The sequence below is a fragment of the Maniola hyperantus genome, chromosome 3, assembly GCF_902806685.2.
Source record: "Maniola hyperantus chromosome 3, iAphHyp1.2, whole genome shotgun sequence".
NCBI classification, from domain to species: Eukaryota; Metazoa; Arthropoda; class Insecta; order Lepidoptera; family Nymphalidae; genus Maniola; species Maniola hyperantus.
Genome location: NC_048538.1, coordinates 940,871 through 958,453, shown reverse-complemented (window position 1 = coordinate 958,453; position 17,583 = coordinate 940,871). Strand labels below are relative to the sequence as shown.

General features: G+C 38.3%; 1 protein-coding gene across 1 annotated transcript in view; it reads right to left on the bottom strand.

Annotated features, from left to right (window-relative positions):
• The window catches only part of tio (zinc finger domain-containing protein tiptop), a 437,818-nt gene that overhangs the window by 271,217 nt on the left and 149,018 nt on the right, over window positions 1–17,583 (bottom strand). The window lies entirely within an intron of this gene.

Sequence of the window (17,583 nt, the reverse complement as noted above, 5' to 3'; positions counted from 1 at the left end):
AAAAACATAGCATGAATAAGAAAAATACGGAAATCATATAAGTCGGAATAGTCCTACAAGCGAAATTACGATAAAAAATAAATTAAGGAATTTTTACTTAAATGACCAGATAGAGGCAGCTAAATTTATTTCCAGTAAATAATTAGTACCATTAAAACTAGGCAAATTATTACAAATATATATTGTTTTTTCTTTTAAAGATAATTATATGTTCACTAGATGATGTTGCTGTATATTACTGATAGGTATTTTTAAATGATTAAGAGCTTTATTCTTTAGGCTAAGCTGGGAAGGGACATTTTTTATATTTTATATACTTATATTTTTACTTTTATATTTACATTTATTTTTACTGCTATTTTTTAGATTTTGTTCTTTTTTATGATATTGTTTTGGTTTAGTTTGTTCTTTTTATGTCACTGTTTTGGTTTAGTTTATACAAAGTTTTATTGATCAATGCAGAGATAACGCAACGGGCGCGGTGCGTTTTTATTAATCAATATAAATTTATGGCGCAAACTGAAAACCAGCGCCGAGCATTGTGAGCAGTGCTCGGCTATGCTGAGTTTGCGACCTTTTGTTTATTGTTAGTTTTTAGTTTAGATAGTATATTAGATATAACATTGTACCTACATACTAGTTACTAGCAATAATGTAAACAATAAAGCATATTTATTATTATGGATATACATCTACTCTCACGCCCGCGTACAAAATAGATACATATAAAAGCCAAAAGAGTTATAATATACTTACATACATAAAAATAAATAAACCTACATAAACATTACATACATACATATTTGTACCGGGCGGAGGATTACACCCCGGCAGGGGAGACCAAACGGCCGGGGGTCAGGGCGACAGGTGAAGAAATCGGCGGACTATCCTAGCCGAGTCCAGCAAGACCGCTTTTTGCATCCTGGCTGCGAGCGAACTGCCACGGAAACCCAGTCGCCTCAGATGTTGAGCGAGGCTGACTGGGATCAACCCATTCGCATACCGAGCCCGGTCTGCCAGGTTTTGTTCCGTGACAGTTAAGTTCGGCTCGAGCAGCAGGAACTCGCGGTACATTGCCGCTCGGTAGCCAGTCCGTCCGGTTTCCCCTCCTGTCGCCCTGTAGTACGCACGCATGACATTCTCGTTCATGAGAGACGTCCATCTCATGCGGCGTACACCACCAGCGGCTATTATTATATATTATTATTATTATTATTATTATTATAAGCAAATAAAGATATTCAATAACATACGCGCGTTCACAGTATGTTCTAAAATTTTACTTTCCGAAAACAAATTCATTCAATACATTAAACTTCAACATGGACCACAGGACACATCTCGTACACGCGTCTATGTATCGACCCCTACTGCTTACGACTTAAGAGCTACATCACATAGTAACACACATAATATAGAGAGAGAGCCAGTGCGTGACAGACCTTCGCTATTTTATAAAAGCTGATAGTTTATCTGCGTATTGTCCCCAACACTGGGCAGAACGATCAGCGACTATGGATCATGGTAGCTTGAATTTGTGATGTAAACCACAAATTCACGTTTCGGATTTTTTCCTGTGCTATAAGACTAAAATCTGCCTGCCTAGGTCAGCGTGAAGTATATATAGGTTTACTTGACATACACGACAGACAGATAGACGGACAGACCACAGAGTGATCCTATAAATAAATAAATAAAAAATAAAATAAATAAAAGTTTATTCAGCTCACAAAACAAGAAAAACGAAAAAAAAAAGAAAACCAACTGTTACAAATTAAAAAAAAATTAAAACTAGGTAAACTTAGAACTACGAGCTCGACAGTTTTAAAAACTAAAATAAGGGTTATTTTTTTTCTTTTTGAGGTACGGAACCCTAAAAATTAGACTTTATACTTTGACGTAAGATTTTTTACACCATTATCTCCCAAAGCCATTTAGATCCAAACTTCATAGTCGCTGGTCGTTCCTCCCTGTGTTGGGAACTTACGCAGAGAAACTTCTAGCTTTTGTAAAATAACGAAGGTCTGGCGCACGCTGGCTCTTAGTCCATAAGGGGCTGGATGGACGGCGTCATTCTCAGCCTCCCGCCGATAAACAATAAATTTGACTTAGTCGCGTGGAAACTTATTATGTCCGGACGTAAGTTGGGATGATATACAGGGCAATAAATTGGTCCACGACATCGGAATCTATGACGGTCGAGGACAGGTACGGACGAGACGATGTGGACATAAAATTAAATTAGATTTCTTTCGAGCGACTCTCTGAGAGCTATTTATCTTCGGATGTTTTTTTATACGTGCTAGCATGTGCTTGATTGGGAGTCCTATCGACCATTTTGTTTTTAGTGATTTTCATACCAGAACGCTAGCAAAAACTTAGCGTTCTGTACCCGTGGTACAAGATTTTACGTCTCACCAAACCAAACCAAATTCGAGAGTCGAAATACTTCTGCGTTACAGTAAACTGGATCTTAAATGCCTTGTTTTTAAAGCTCAAGTTTGTCTTCACTTCTACAGCCAGCGCTCCAAGCGGAAACATTGCGAAATTAAAATCAGTGGCATTGAATATTTGACTTCAATTCAAGGCTGTTTAGGTCCATTTTACTGTAACGCGGAAGTATTTCGACTCTCGAATTTGGTTTGGTTTGGTGAGACTAAAATCTTGTACTACGGGTACTGGTTACACCCAATCCAATAACTAATAATCATTTGCCTGATATTAGTATAGCGTGCAAAAGTCAGGTCATTTCCCTGCCTACGACGTAGCATTGACTCCGAATGGCCTACTTACGCAACATTCGTTGACCCACATCAAGCGTCAGTCAGAGGATTTGCACTTTAAACTTATTATACAGTCACTCATTCGGCAGTTTTCACACACAAATTCGGCAGTTGCTTTATACGAAATTCAATTAGGTAAGGTGGTTTCATACATCCGGCCGCAAAAATTCTAATTTTAGTTAGTTTTTCGAAAATAGTAGACTAATCATACACCGAAAGCTTATGGTAATGAGTTTTGCGGGCACAACACTTATGCATCTACATGTTTTTCCATAAAAACTTTGGTCAAAAACACTCATTTACTTCATATTTGTTTTTGAAAGATAATTTTCTGAATTTTCCCAGATTTGCACAAATTTCCGAAAAACTAACTAAAATTTGAATTTTCGCGGCTGGATCTATCAAATCACCTTAACATTGTTTTTTTTTTTCATCGCAAGATATATAAAAAGATATGATGTCTATGTAGGAGCGCGCTTGTCTAGAAGATGCCTATTCACTCTTGCCTTGAAGGTATTTAGGTTAAACGTGTCAGGAAACGCAGATTTATTAGTCCATCTCCATTAAACTCATAATGATGTAGGTATAATGATTATCGCTTAATCGCAATAGAACTATCCTCACGTGAGTCATGTATCAGCGATATTTATTGCGACAATCGGGTGGTCGCCATTTGAGTGTATGACTAATGTAGGTTAAATATCAATTTCGTTTGATATATGCAATCAAGACTTAAGACAACACAACAGGTGTTAAGTATTTCTATTACTAGTCTGCAGAAAAGATTTTTATACCGTGCGACTTTGTCTTTTGTGGATTTTGGTTATTTAGAGATTAAAGATGGGCCGACTATTCGGCATCTTTTACAGTCGGCGACTAATCAGCAAAATATGCCAATTATAATCGGCGCTTGGCAAATAAAATAATATTTATACCTACCTACCTACGTACCTACTTGTTTGTATTAAATAAAACACGTTTTATTAACTCACTGTTTTGTTGGACTGTTTGTTTGTCTGTTCGTCTGTTCAAAACAAATTTTAAAATCGATTTTAGTTAGTTCCCAAACATCTATTGGAAGTTGGAACCGGATGGCATTTCAATATTAACTCACTTTCTGGTCTCTGTTTGTTTCTAATTTTCATCAGACGAGTCGCAGGGAGCCGTGTGGAAGTCCCTACAAGAGACCTATGTCCAGCAGTGGACGTCTATCGGTTGATGATGATGTTGATGATGTGCTGTAATTGTAGAAGAAACTAATACAAACCAAGAATATAAATATAAAGTCGAAAAGGTTTCAAACTACGTAGGGTACATAACTTACAAACTTAAAAAAAAAAAAAAAAGACTAAAACCGTGAATAAAAAAAAACATAAATTCCCGAACCAATCAATAACACTCACGTTTATAATATAAAGGAGGAGGACAATAATAGACGCAGGTTGGTTCTGAGCGCAAGATGGCGCGTATATATTTAAAATATTACGATGGGGCATTAATATTTGAATAAACATGTCGGGATCCGCCATAAAGCATTTACAGATGGCCCAACACGTTAACGGCTGTCTCGTTCTAAGCAACTAATTTAAGCTCAACCGGTAAAGGAGTGGACTGAAAACCCAAAGGTTGACGGTTCAAACCCCGCCCGTTGCACTATTGTCGTACCTACTCCTAGCACAAGCTTGACGCTTAGTTGGAGATGAAAGGGGAATATTAGTCATTTAACATGACTAATATTCTTTAAAAAAAAAATCGGACTGAGTTGGGTCATCTAGCCCGTCTACTTTAGAGATGTTTGAATCATCATCATCATCATTGTCAACCGAAAGACGTTCAATGCTGGGCATAGGTCTCGTGTAAGGACTTTCACTATGTGCGAATACGTCGGCTGAAAATCTAAGAAATTGTTTTAAGTACAAAATTGTAATTAAAAACTTGACTTGATCAATACTAGATCTGTTGTAGTCCAGCCTACAAAAGTCAAAAGTCAAAGTCAAATGATTTATTCAAAATAGGTAATAAATTACTCCTATTGATGGTCTGGTATGGTGTTAGATTTGTACGATATAGTGGCGATAATTATTACGCAAACTTAAAACTAAAGCTACGAGGGTTCCAAACGCGCCCAGGTCTGAGAAGAGCCCACAACAAACTCAACTACTTATATTATATTTTCTGTTATAACTTCCGTTTTAGGATAAGTAAGTATGTCAAAGTACAGACTATCAATACCCTTATTATAAATGCGAAAGTGTGTTTGTTTGTTGGTTAATTGGTTTGTTGGTTTGTCCTTCAATCACGTCGCAACGGTGCAACGTATTGACGTGATTTTTTGCATGGCTATAGATAAAGACCTGGAGAGTGATATACCCACTTTTATCCCGGAAAATCAAAGAAATCCCACGGGATTTTTTAAAACCTAATTCCACGCGGATGAAGTCGCGGGCATCAGCTAGTGTTGACATATTTACATAATATGAGATGGTAATAAGCTCAGGCTAACAATCTAGATCTACCAAACTAAGTTGGAAAGATATGAAAGTAGGCATATCTGTAGAAGCTGAAATATGTTTAAAATATTACGTTAAGGCATTAATATCTGAATAAACATGTCAGGAACCGCCATAAGTCTGTCGCGGCGTGACATGAGACAACTGACGACGATATTTTGGAGACTGTTTAACACTTCATTTGCATGAGGCTTCTCGGCGACAGTTAATATGATGGCCTTAACGGTAGTCTCTCCGACGCTCGCTCCATACAAACGTAATTTGGTCCTCATTTGAATATTAACCAATCAAACTCGATGTAATTAAAATAAGCAGACACGTTCAAGAAACTAATAGCAATGTCTGCAATTTTTAATATGTATGTAAAGAAAACCACTTTACCCATGGACACCTATTTGTGCTCTATCACCTATGAGTGCTTTTCTTTAATTTATTACTTTGTCTTTGGTGCATAAAAGACATATCCTGAAGTCTGTGGACTTAGCTTGTCAAATGTCACTACTGACAGTTGTGACAATTGAATCTGAAGTTTTGTGGGTGTTTTTGAAGTAAACGTATTTTTTGTGTTTATAATTAGAAAATATTTGTTAAAACCGTAAATAAAGGCATTAAATGTTGTTTCTGTAATTGTATAGAAACGCAATTAAGTAAGTCTTAGTTTCATTTCTCGAATTCACTCAAGAATAAAATAATGAAATGAAATGAAATGAAAATCTTTTGAAATGAAATGAAAATCTTTTTTTTATTCGTATAAACTTTTACAAGTGCTTACGAATAGTCGGATGCATCTACCACTGGTTCGGAATGCCTTTCCTGCCGAGAAGAACCAGCAAGAAACTCGGCGGTTGCTCTTTTCAAATATTTGATATAGGTACAAAATTATGCCATGTATAAAATAGTATTTGCAGTCTTGTGCGTTGCTGGAACGAGCTGCAGGTCAAATAACATTATAAGTATTTAAAATTATTTAGAAATTTCCTTGAATTGAAAACACACCGAGTTGGTTAAACGTCTGTGCGGTAAAACACTACAAAAATTATAAAATTACATACAAATCTTTAAGTCCGTGTAACTTTACAAACTAGTTATTTTTACTGAAATCTGTGAGCTACAGACATAGATATCAGTCCCTAAAACGTATCAAAAAATTTCATGGAGTTTGATTGGTTAGTGTTCAAATGAAAGCCAAACTACGTATATCTGAAACGCACTACGAATAAACTCCTTTTAAGACTTCATTTGCATGAGGTTTCTCGGCGACTGTTAATAAGATGGCCTTAACATAAAGGTAAATAATGCTGATTGGTGGTACTCACTCTTTGGGCAAGAGTAATCGCGACGATTTACTTGAGAAATTATCATTGGGAAGATTTTTTTAATGGTTAGAGATTTATTTTTAACCTATTTACATTTTGTGTGATCATAAGTTTTTGTATAACCGATTGTGAAGTATGAGATGGAAGACAATATAATCTTATCTTTACAAGATGTGAAGAATTGTGAGGACCGTTTTTCTGATGGTACCTACTTAATTAATAACGATTGAGTTTGAGAAACCTAACTTATGAAAAAAAATGTGACTCAAAAATTACAAAAACTATTATGCACAACAATAAATAAAAATCTGTTTTAGAATGTACTGGTAATATTTCATATAATATGAATACCCCACTTGATATAGAAATCTACTTAATTTTAAATAATTTATAATTTCTAAAAATTTCTGGTCTGGTCTGGTGGGAGGCCTCGGCCGTGGCTAGTTACCACCCTACCGGCAAAGCCGTACCGCCAAGCGATTTAGTGTTCCGGTACGATGCCGTGTAGAAACCAAAGGTGTATGGGTTTAATAAAAACTGCCATACTCCTTCCAGGTTAGCCCGCTCCCACCTTAGACTGCATCGTCACTTACCATCAGGTGGGATTGCAGTCAAGGGTTAACTTGTATCCGAATAAAAAATAAATAAAAAAAATACTAATTATTTGTTTCATGCACACATTTTAATTTTTTTTTTGTGATGTAATTCACGGTTTTCGGATTTATTTCTTTACTTGTGCTATAAAACCTACCTACTTGCATGCTAGGTACCTGCCAAATTTCATGATTCTATGTCAACGGGAAAGCACCCTGGGTATAGGTTTACTTGACAGACACGACGGACAGAAGTCAGACAGACAGACAACAAAGTGATCCTATAAGGGTTCCTTTTATCCTTTTGAGGTACGGAACCCTAAAAATCTAGTAGCCTGTTAATAAAGAGATTAGAAAACTATAGATATGCCATAGTTAGAGCTTAGAATAAAATACTGGGAACATACGAGAACGAAGGAGATAAAAGTGAAGCCACCTAAAGCCCAACTAAGGCAAAGGTTGCGTGTATCGGACTAAGCATAATAGGGTTACCATTCGTTTAGGTTTCTCCGGATTAGTCCTAGTTTGGAGGGCGTGTGGCTTGGATTCTTGGAGGGGGGGGCGCCGTTTTGCTCATTATCTGGTTTAAAATAAAATAAAAATGCGTTTCTTATGTTGAGGAAGACTATTTCATCATCATGATTAACCCATCGCCGGCTCACTACAGAGCACGGGTCTTCTCTCAGAGTGAGAAGGGTTTTGGCCATAGTCTACCACGTTGGCCAAGTGCGGATTGGCAGACTTCACACACCTTTGAGAACATTATGGAGAACTCTCAGGCATGCAGGTTTAATCACGATGTTTTCCTTCACCGTTAAAGCAAGTGATATTTTAATTACTTAAAAACGCACGCAAAACTACGCAAAAAAGCTGTGGTAGCCTAGTGGTTAGGACGTCCGCCTTCCAATCGGAGGTCAGGGGTTCGATCCCGGGCACGCACCTCTAACTTTTCGGAGTTATGTGCGTTTTTAAGTAATTAAAGACTATTTAGTTTTTAATAATTAAAGGTATTTTGATTAATAAAATACATCATCATCGTCATCGCCAACCGATAGATGTTCACTGTTCCACATGTTTATTATGTATATTATCTACACTAATCTACACTAATATTATAAAGAGGAAAACTTTGTTTGTTTGTTTGTTTGTTTGTTTGTTTGTTTGTTTGTTTGGTTGTACTGAATAGGCTCAAAAACTACTGGACCGATTTTAAAAATTCTTTCACCATTCGAAAGCTACATTATCCACGAGTAACATAGGCTATATTTTATTTTGGAAAAAAATAGGGTTCCGTAAGATATTTGGGTTTTTCGGACACAAGGTGTAAAAAATCAACCAGAAAAGTTACTTATTTTGCGTACGCTGCCTAAACTATAAAAGATAGAACCATAAAATGTTCTAATTAATTGTAGATCTTATAAATATCTACAAAAAAGTCCGCGACACACTATACCCATCTATGTCGAGTGAGGCACAGCAACCATTTTTTTATTTAAAAATCTTGAATTTTTTTTGGACTACATTTAAACGCGTTTATTTTACTCATGCTATTAATCCTTATCAAAATAAATGATTTCATCACTAAGAACAGTTTATGGAGATAATATTTGGTCTTTGAATGATTAAAATTGGACGTTTGGTTTTGAAGTTATGGCGAAATTAAAATATTACGATTTCTGCTGCACGGCCCGTTGCGAAGTGGGCGTCACCAAGGCGGGGGTGCGCGTGCGGGAGGGGAGTTTAGATCTATGAGTAAGGTACCCGCGCGGCTCCCGTAAATGACGCGGTTCGAAAATTCCACCCGAGCGAAGCCGGGGCGGGTCAGCTAGTAAGTTATATTTTAGAACTAGCTGACGCCCGTGACTTCGTATGCGTGGATTTAGGTTTTTGGAAATCCCGTGGGAATTCTTTAATTTTCCGGTATAAAAAGTAACCTATGTCACTTTTCTGGTCTTTGACTATACCCATGCAAAAAATCACGTCGATCCATTGCTCCGTTGCGATGTGATTGAAGGACAAACCAACAAACAAACACACTTTCGCATTTATAATAGGGGTAGTGATAGAATATTTGAAAAGAGCTACCGCCGGATGCTCTTGCTGGTTTTTCGCGGTAAAGTGGCATTCCGAACCAGGTGGTAAATTCTCACACACAGGTGGTACAACATCTTTGTATTTCTGGTATGCACCGTACTAACTCGGATCATTTAAACTTTACTTTTAGCTCAAGCTCCCGATTGCGGTTTCATCGAGCTCGACGTTGCACCCGGACTCTCCAGTGAGCTTACGGTCACGACCATAGAGCAGAAACAAAGAGGAGTTGGCCTAAGCAACTGTGCACTGTGATTTTCAACTAGGTCCTGACGTCATCACTGTGGGCGGGGCCTTAGTTAGTATGCTGTCTGCGTTCGTCAGATTCACATATATTGAGACTCGTATTACCGGTGTGTTTTCGCGTTTTTAAGAACAAAAGGATGAAGTGTTGTGTTTTATCGTGTCAAAGTTATTCAGACAGACGTTCTGATGCTATGAATGGTATCACATTTCATTTGTAAGTAATTTTATACGTAATTTCTACACTTATTGACATCTAGTGTGAGATAGCTGAACTATGTAGTGACATCAATATATCGATGTTAGGTCGCTAAGCGAGTAGTTTTGCTACTAACCCGCAGATGGAAAATTGAGAAGTGGGCGGCGTTCCACAACCCCTCACCCCGCAAAATGTCACTCGATATTTCATAGGGAAATCTTAATACAACATCTCCTCTTTGTTTCTGCTCTATGGTCACGACTCACGGTCGCGTGACTCAGCCAACAGGTAGCTTAATATGACATATCACATCTCACTAACGTTGGCGTTGGTACAATTCGAGAGTCGAAACTCTTCAGCGTTAAGTTCATAATATGACATACAGAATCTATCTATAAATAAAACTGAATCGCCAAAATGTATGTACACGCATAACTTCCGAACGACTGCACCAAATTGTATGATTTTTTTGTTGTGTTTGTAATTATCAGGAAAAGTTTTATGTGACAGATTTTTTTTTTTGAAAATCCACGGGAAAGACGGTTCCCGCGGGACGCGGATGAAGTCGCGGGTAACAGCGTATAAATCGCGTACACCTAATAATTGTAACTGTCCAGCAATTTCAATTACTGTCATGCTGGCGTGCGACAGAAAGCCTATTGCCGTTTTGTTCTTTTAAATAAAGAAGCAATTTCTGAGCAAATGGGAGCGAATCTCATATTAAGCACACGGATCCCAGTGAGCTTACCGCTCACCGCGGCTGTGTCACGACGGCGACCACAAATCGCGCGCGACAGCCAACAGGTAGCGCTGCACGCGTTTCCCCGAACCAAATACGAGACGCTATCGAAACGATTGATATACGATCGGCCCGAGCGATGTTTTAGAATGCACCGTTCCGTTCTAACCTCTGAATATCTAATGGGGTCCGATTTAGAATAATTTATGGGCTACGGCGGAGACAAAAACGGAACGTTATGGTGCCTGAAGCCATAGCATCAATACAAGATACAGTGAGACCGTAAGACTTACCTACCCGAATGACTGATCTACATTTGAGCAAAATAATTAATTTTTATTAAGGAAAAATGTTACAAAATGAATAGGTATTAATGACGAGGTATCCCAATACAAAGTTTTAATTTGATTTAGATTTTTGAAAGCTTATAATTGCTATAATCCGCCAAAACAAAGACATCTGTATGGTATGTACAGCATGCGATATGCACTGCCCGCCCGCTCGCCACTAAACAAGAAACTCAGCAGTCGCTCTTTTTTCTCTTTTTTAAAACAATTGCATCGTTTGTTCCACCGATTTCTCCTGGTCGGTATAATCCCCCGCTTGCCCCTGACTCCGTCATCATCATCATCAACCAATAGACGTCCACTGCTGGACATGGGTCTCTTGTAGGGACTTCCACACGCCACGGTCTTGCGCCGCCTGGATCCAGCAGCTCCCTGCGACTCGTCTGATGTCGTCCGTCCACCTAGTGGGGGTTCTTCCAACACTGCGTTTTCCGGTGCGAGGTCGCCATTCCAGCACCTTGGGACCCCAACGTCTATCGGTTGTACGAACTATGTGCCCTGCCCATTGCCACTTCAGCTTCGCAACCCGTTGAGCTATGTCGTACCTGACTCCGTAGCATTGCTCTATCTAGACGTCTCTGTCGACCGACTGTACGATGTCTAGGCTGTGTTGAGACGGAGATTGTCAGCGAGGCTGCCGATTTCGTAACGTTTAACCATTTAGACGTCAATTTATCGTGTATTGCGCGTCAGGACTTGTTAGACTGTGTTGCTTATAATATTATTGAAAACTAGCACGTTACCACAACTACCTACGCTTAAATAACAGAATCGCTAAAGTACCCCTTGATATCTGGTCTAGTATCAATAGAATAACTTCAATAAAACGTATATAGTTCTTGCATTTCACGAAGGCCACTGACTCATGCTTGTGTTTAAGTCGTAAGGTACACTAAATGTGTGCGTTTGACAGCGCTTGCTCGCGACTGATTGGTCCGACATGCACGCACACTCACGCAATGACCATGTAAACGACGTTACCACAAGTAAAGTTCAGTCGCCTTCCGTCAGAAGTTCAAAGTTTACCAGAAGGGAGGTTTAAACGTTTCATCAAAAAAAGCCTGTGTAAGAAAGGCTACTACAAGTTAGACGATTATATATCGGATAAGGACGCTTGGACAACTCCTCTAGGCTCTAATACATTGAAGTAATGTTACATATTAACATTAAGTGTTTTATTATTTATTGTTATTTTTTGTTAATTCTGACGTTGAATTGTAAATGAAATTTATGACTTACTATTTGATAATTTAATTACTATTTTTTACAATAATCACTTAAGTAGGTAAAACCTTAAATTTGTAAACTGATTTATTCTATTTTTATTTTATTATTGTAAACTGATTTATACTATTTTTAACCGACTTCAAAAAAAGGAGGTTCTCAATTCGTCGGAATCTTTTTTTTTTTTTTTTTTTTTTTTTATTATTTTTTTTTTGTGATTTTACTTTACGGCAAGCGGCGCAAGTATGCCTCTCTTATAGAGAGTTACATTTTTGTGCCGTTTGCCGTGGAGACCCTGGGGCCATGGAGTCTTAGTGCTAAAAATTTTTTACGAGACATTTCACCGCGATTAATAGCCTCAACTGGTGACAGAAGGGCTGGCTCATTTTTTGCGCAACGGATCAGCCTGGCTGTCCAGCGCGGAAATGCAGCCAGTATTCTTGGCACCATTCCACGCGGTCATGATTTATATAGTAATTAGATAAGGCTAGCTTTAGTTTTATTGTATTAAAAAAAAAAAAAAAAAATTACTTTTGTAATGACATTCAAAAAGTGTACTCCGTATGTACTTACTTTGAATAAAATATTTGATTTTGATTTTTTTTTTCAGTAGACTTCGTGGATTGCAAGAACTGTAACTGAGTAGGCTCCTGCGGTAGGCTCGCGGTGCGGGAGGGTGACAGTTGTCACAAGTTGACGAGTCACTGAGCTCTCGCATCACGTTATCACACCCTCCCGCACCGCACCACTACCGCAGGAACCTACTCAGTAATGCGTTATGCCTGTAGCTTTAAGATATAGTATACTTAAATATCAGTACCCTTATTACAAATGCATTTTCGTCAACCTCCCTGACGCAGTGGTGAGCGCTGTGGTCTTAATAGTGGGAGGTCCCGGGTTCGATTCCTGGCAGGGGTTTGGAATTTTATAATTTCTAAATTTCTGGTCTGGTCTGGTGGGAGACTTCGGCCGTGGCTAGTTACCACCCTACCGGCAAAGCCGTGCCGCCAAGCGATTTAGCGTTCCGGTACGATGCCGTGTAGAAACCAAAGGGGTATGGGTTTAATAAAAACTGCCATACCCCTTCCAGGTTAGCCCGCTATCATCTTAGACTGCATCATCACTTACCACCAGGTGAGATTGCAGTCAAGGGCTAACTTGTATCTGAATAAAAAAAAAAAATGCGAAAGTGTTTGTTTGTTGGTTTGTCCTTCAATCACGTCGCAACGGAGCAACGAATTGGCGTAATTTTTTGCATGGGTATAGTAAAGAAGAAAGAAAGAAAGAAAGAAAACTTTTATTTGATCACAATACCTACTACAATAAACCTTAAAAGCTAATTAAGTTAATCTACATAATTAAACTAATAACAAAAAAATATAATAATAAAAAATAATACCTATATATATACAAGTACGTGTGACCAAATATAGGTCTCCCACTCAGCATCATGCTGCAGCAAGCTGCAGCGCTGGTTTTCAGTGGGAGCCTTAACAAGTGAAGTCACGGACGATTTACCTAGTACAGTATATTATAAAAATAAAATACGCAAACAACTAAACTAAGGTTTGAACAAGTAACTAAAAAAAAAAAAGACAAACAATATAAGAAAACTAAGACCGTACATAAAAAAATAAAAAAATAAATAAAATAAATATGAGAAGAGGTATAACGGAATTATTATAAATGATGATTGTAAAAACAATAAGTGCAATATAATATGTGACATAAGTGCTGAAACGATAGGTGCTGATCCGAATAGTATGAAATGATTAAGTAATTAATTTTAACTTGTAATTTTTTGTTGTGTAAGAAGATAAGTTTTTAATTTAGTTTTAAAAGTTCCAAGAGATATTGACGATTTTGACGATTTTAACGGCGGTGGTAGATCGTTCCAACACTAGTAAGACCTGGGGAGTAATATAGGCTACTTTTTATCTCGAAAATTCAAGGAGTTTCCACGGGATTTTTAATACACGCGGACAAAGTCGCGGGCATCAGCCTGTTACAAATAATTTCTAGTAGGAAACTAGCCTGAATCAGCATACAACTTTGTGATCTAAGCTCAGCAGTAAATAATCGCAATAAATGTAAAGTTCGCGGAAACTTGATCCTTCTATTAATTTGATGACCAGCCATCCGCATGGATTACTCTTGGATCCTGTTTATGAAGTTACTTGTTAAGTAACCTGCAGATGTGCCAACAAGTCGGCCGAGGAATTTCTACCTAGCCATCGATTGAGCCTCAACGGGTAAAGGAGTGGGCTGAAAACCGAAAGGTCGACGGTTCAAACCCCGCCCGTTGCACTATTGTCGTACCTACTCCTAGCACAAGCTTTACGCTTAGTTGGAGAGGAAAGGGGAATATTAGTCATTTAACATGGCTAATATTCTTTTTAAAAAAATTACAAGATATGGTCAAGCAAACAAAATTTTTCACGGTTTAGAAACCAAATAAATCAGTGCCACCTCTTAGATATTAATGAACGACCCGTTTGAAATCCAGACGTCACTGAGGTTGCATTGGTGCATAAGCACCAATGAGTCGGTGCCATTTTGTTTGTTCAATAACACTGTCCATACGAAGTAATATATAAGTCAATGTACCTAGCCCATATCTATCTTATTCCTATCTACCTATATTTATTTTCCCATAACAGGTTAGTCCTTGCCTGCGATTTCATCTGGTGGTAGACGATGTAGTCTAACATAGAAACGGGCTAACTTGGCAGAGGTATGGCAGTTTTATTTCGCCCTACGGTTTCTACACGGCATCGTATCGGAACGCTTTACCACCTGGCGGCATGGCTTTGCCGGTAGGGTGGTAGGTAGATAGCCGCGGCAGAAGCTTTCACCAGACTAGACCAGAGACATTTTAGAAGGTATAAATTCCCAAATTGTCCCTGCCGGGAATCGAACCCAGGACCTTCCACTAATAAGACAACAGCGCTTACGACTGCACCAGGGAGGTCGTCAAATTCGGGCCCACCTTAAGGGTAAGTTTGTGTTGTAAGTTGGCATGTCTGTAAATGCTTAAATAGGCATCATATCCCTGTCATACTAATGGATGACAAATTCAAAACACTCGTCGAGAAAGTTTCCTTGATAGTCACTCGGTGATGCAACTGTAGAATCTGATTGAATCACTAAGCTCACCCAAAGAGGAAAAACATCTATACTAATATTATAAAGAGGTAATGTCGTTAAGTTTGTTTGTAGGGGGTAATCTCTGGAACTACTGAACCGATTTTAAAAATTCTTTCACCAATAGAAAGCTACATTATTCCTGAGTGACATAGGCTATATTATATACACGCGGGCGAAGCCGCGGGGATCAGCTAGTAATTAAATAAATATGGCGTCATGTCTGCAACAAGAAACCCTTATACATGGTGAAACACCATGGATACTATGGCATACTAAAATGGTAAGTAAAGAACCCTGATGGTGCTACTCAATCGGTCCGTCTATCTCACCTGATTTTTTCAGTAAATACTAATGCTGTCTATTTGAAATTTGGGATAGATTTAAATAATGCTTGCTTAAACTAAATATATTTAAAAAAAGGTGACTGACTGACTGGCTGATCTATCAACGCACAGCTTAAACTACTGGACGGATCGGGCTGAAATTTGGCATGCTATTTAGCTATTATGACGTAGATATCCGCTAAGAAAGGGTTTTTGAAAATTCAACCCCCAAGGGGGTAAAATAGGGGTTCGAAATTTGTATAGTCCACCACGCGGACGTAGCCGCGGGCGTAAGCTAGTTTTAACTACAAAATATGAAAAATTCTATAAGAATTGTAAAAAGGACCGACACGGAGGAACTGAGGTTAAGGATTGCAGGATTGCTCAAATGACAGCCACGTAAATTACAAATCATATCTCAAGTATATTTAAATTCAAATAAAATGCATTTATTAGAAGCTAAAAAGCCCGCTAATTTGACGGTTTATTAATGTAGATAAAACCAGCTTTTTGTATCACGTAAAGTACAGTTGAGTAACTCTCGATCTTATCTTACGTGCTTACCACATAATTCCTATTAAACATTGCAGCCAATCTGCAGATACTTAAGCGTCTGTCACACGAAACGCGTTCCGGTAGCCGTAAAGTTTTCTGGCAATACATTTGTAAGGTTAAAGCTAAGATAGGGTAGTGGTTAGGACGTCCACCTTCTAATCGGAGGTCAGGGGTTCGATCGCGGGCACGCACCTCTAACTTTTCGAAGTTATGTGCGTTATAATTAATTAAATGTCACTTGCTTTAACGGTGAAAGAAAACATCGTGAGGAAACCTGCATGCCTGAGAGTTCTCCATAATGTTCTCAAAGGTGTGTGGAGTCTAGCAATCCGCACATGGCCAGCGTGGTAGACTATGGCTAGATCTCTTCTCACTCTGAGAAGAGACCAGCCCCCCGATTGTGTAAGAAAAACGTATTTATCGTTATCATATTTGGTAGGCTTCACACACCTTTGAGAACATTTCTCAAAGGTGTGTGAAGCCTACCAAACCGCACATGGACAGCGTGGTAGACTATGGCCAAAAGGCTATTAAAATTTTCCAAATAATATTTTTTCAGGAGCAATGCAAAGCAAAGCAGCAAAGCATTTCCTAAAAACTCTACTGTACTGTACTGTTCAGACTTCTGAGTTCTAATACACATTTGATCAATTTTCGCCAGAGAAATAATTATAACTACTTTTCATCTTAGTTTCGGTAAAACCATTCTGACCATCAAAAAGAGTAATTTATTACCTATTTTGAATAAATCATTTGACTTGACTTTGAAAAAAAAACATGAAGTAATCCCCCCTATTATCCCTATTATCTATCCCGCTCGCTCTACCGGCGCGCGTTTAGTGTGGTGCTACCTTAACGCTGTGGACGGTATCCCACTCACCTGTCAATTACCTACTTAGTTTACAAGCCTGCTGTGTTTATCCCGAGACGGTTCAATGCATTACAACGGCCGTTTTATAGAAAATCATAATGGCCGGTGCGGAAACAACGATTGAGAGCGATCATTAAGGTGACGCTGGATGCACGTCCGAACTGCTCGGCCCACGTGGGTAACCTGTATGCTATTTCACCTAACATTGTGATAGAAAGAAATAGACTCAGTGATGAGCAGTGTAGCGAGTGCATGCGCTCACACTAGCGTCCGGATATATTGATGATGGCACACAGATAGTTGGACAGATGTCACCGATGAATTTTTGTAAATATATGATTTATGAAGGAACTACTTATTTCAATTATTATTGTATAAGATTTTATGGAAGAGCGGGGTCGCCTGCCACGAGTACTCGTAGCAATACTAAAACAGTTACTGGGATGGTCCCAATTACTACGCACTATGTGAAATTGTTTTACCTACTGAAATAAATATTTTTTAATTTTTTTTTGAATGATAATGATTACCTACTTATCTTTTGATGAATACTATTAAATCTCACTTACATACATACCTATTAGGTAACTACTGCCTCAGCGTGTATAAACAACTCGTATATATTATAGAAATCCATACTTC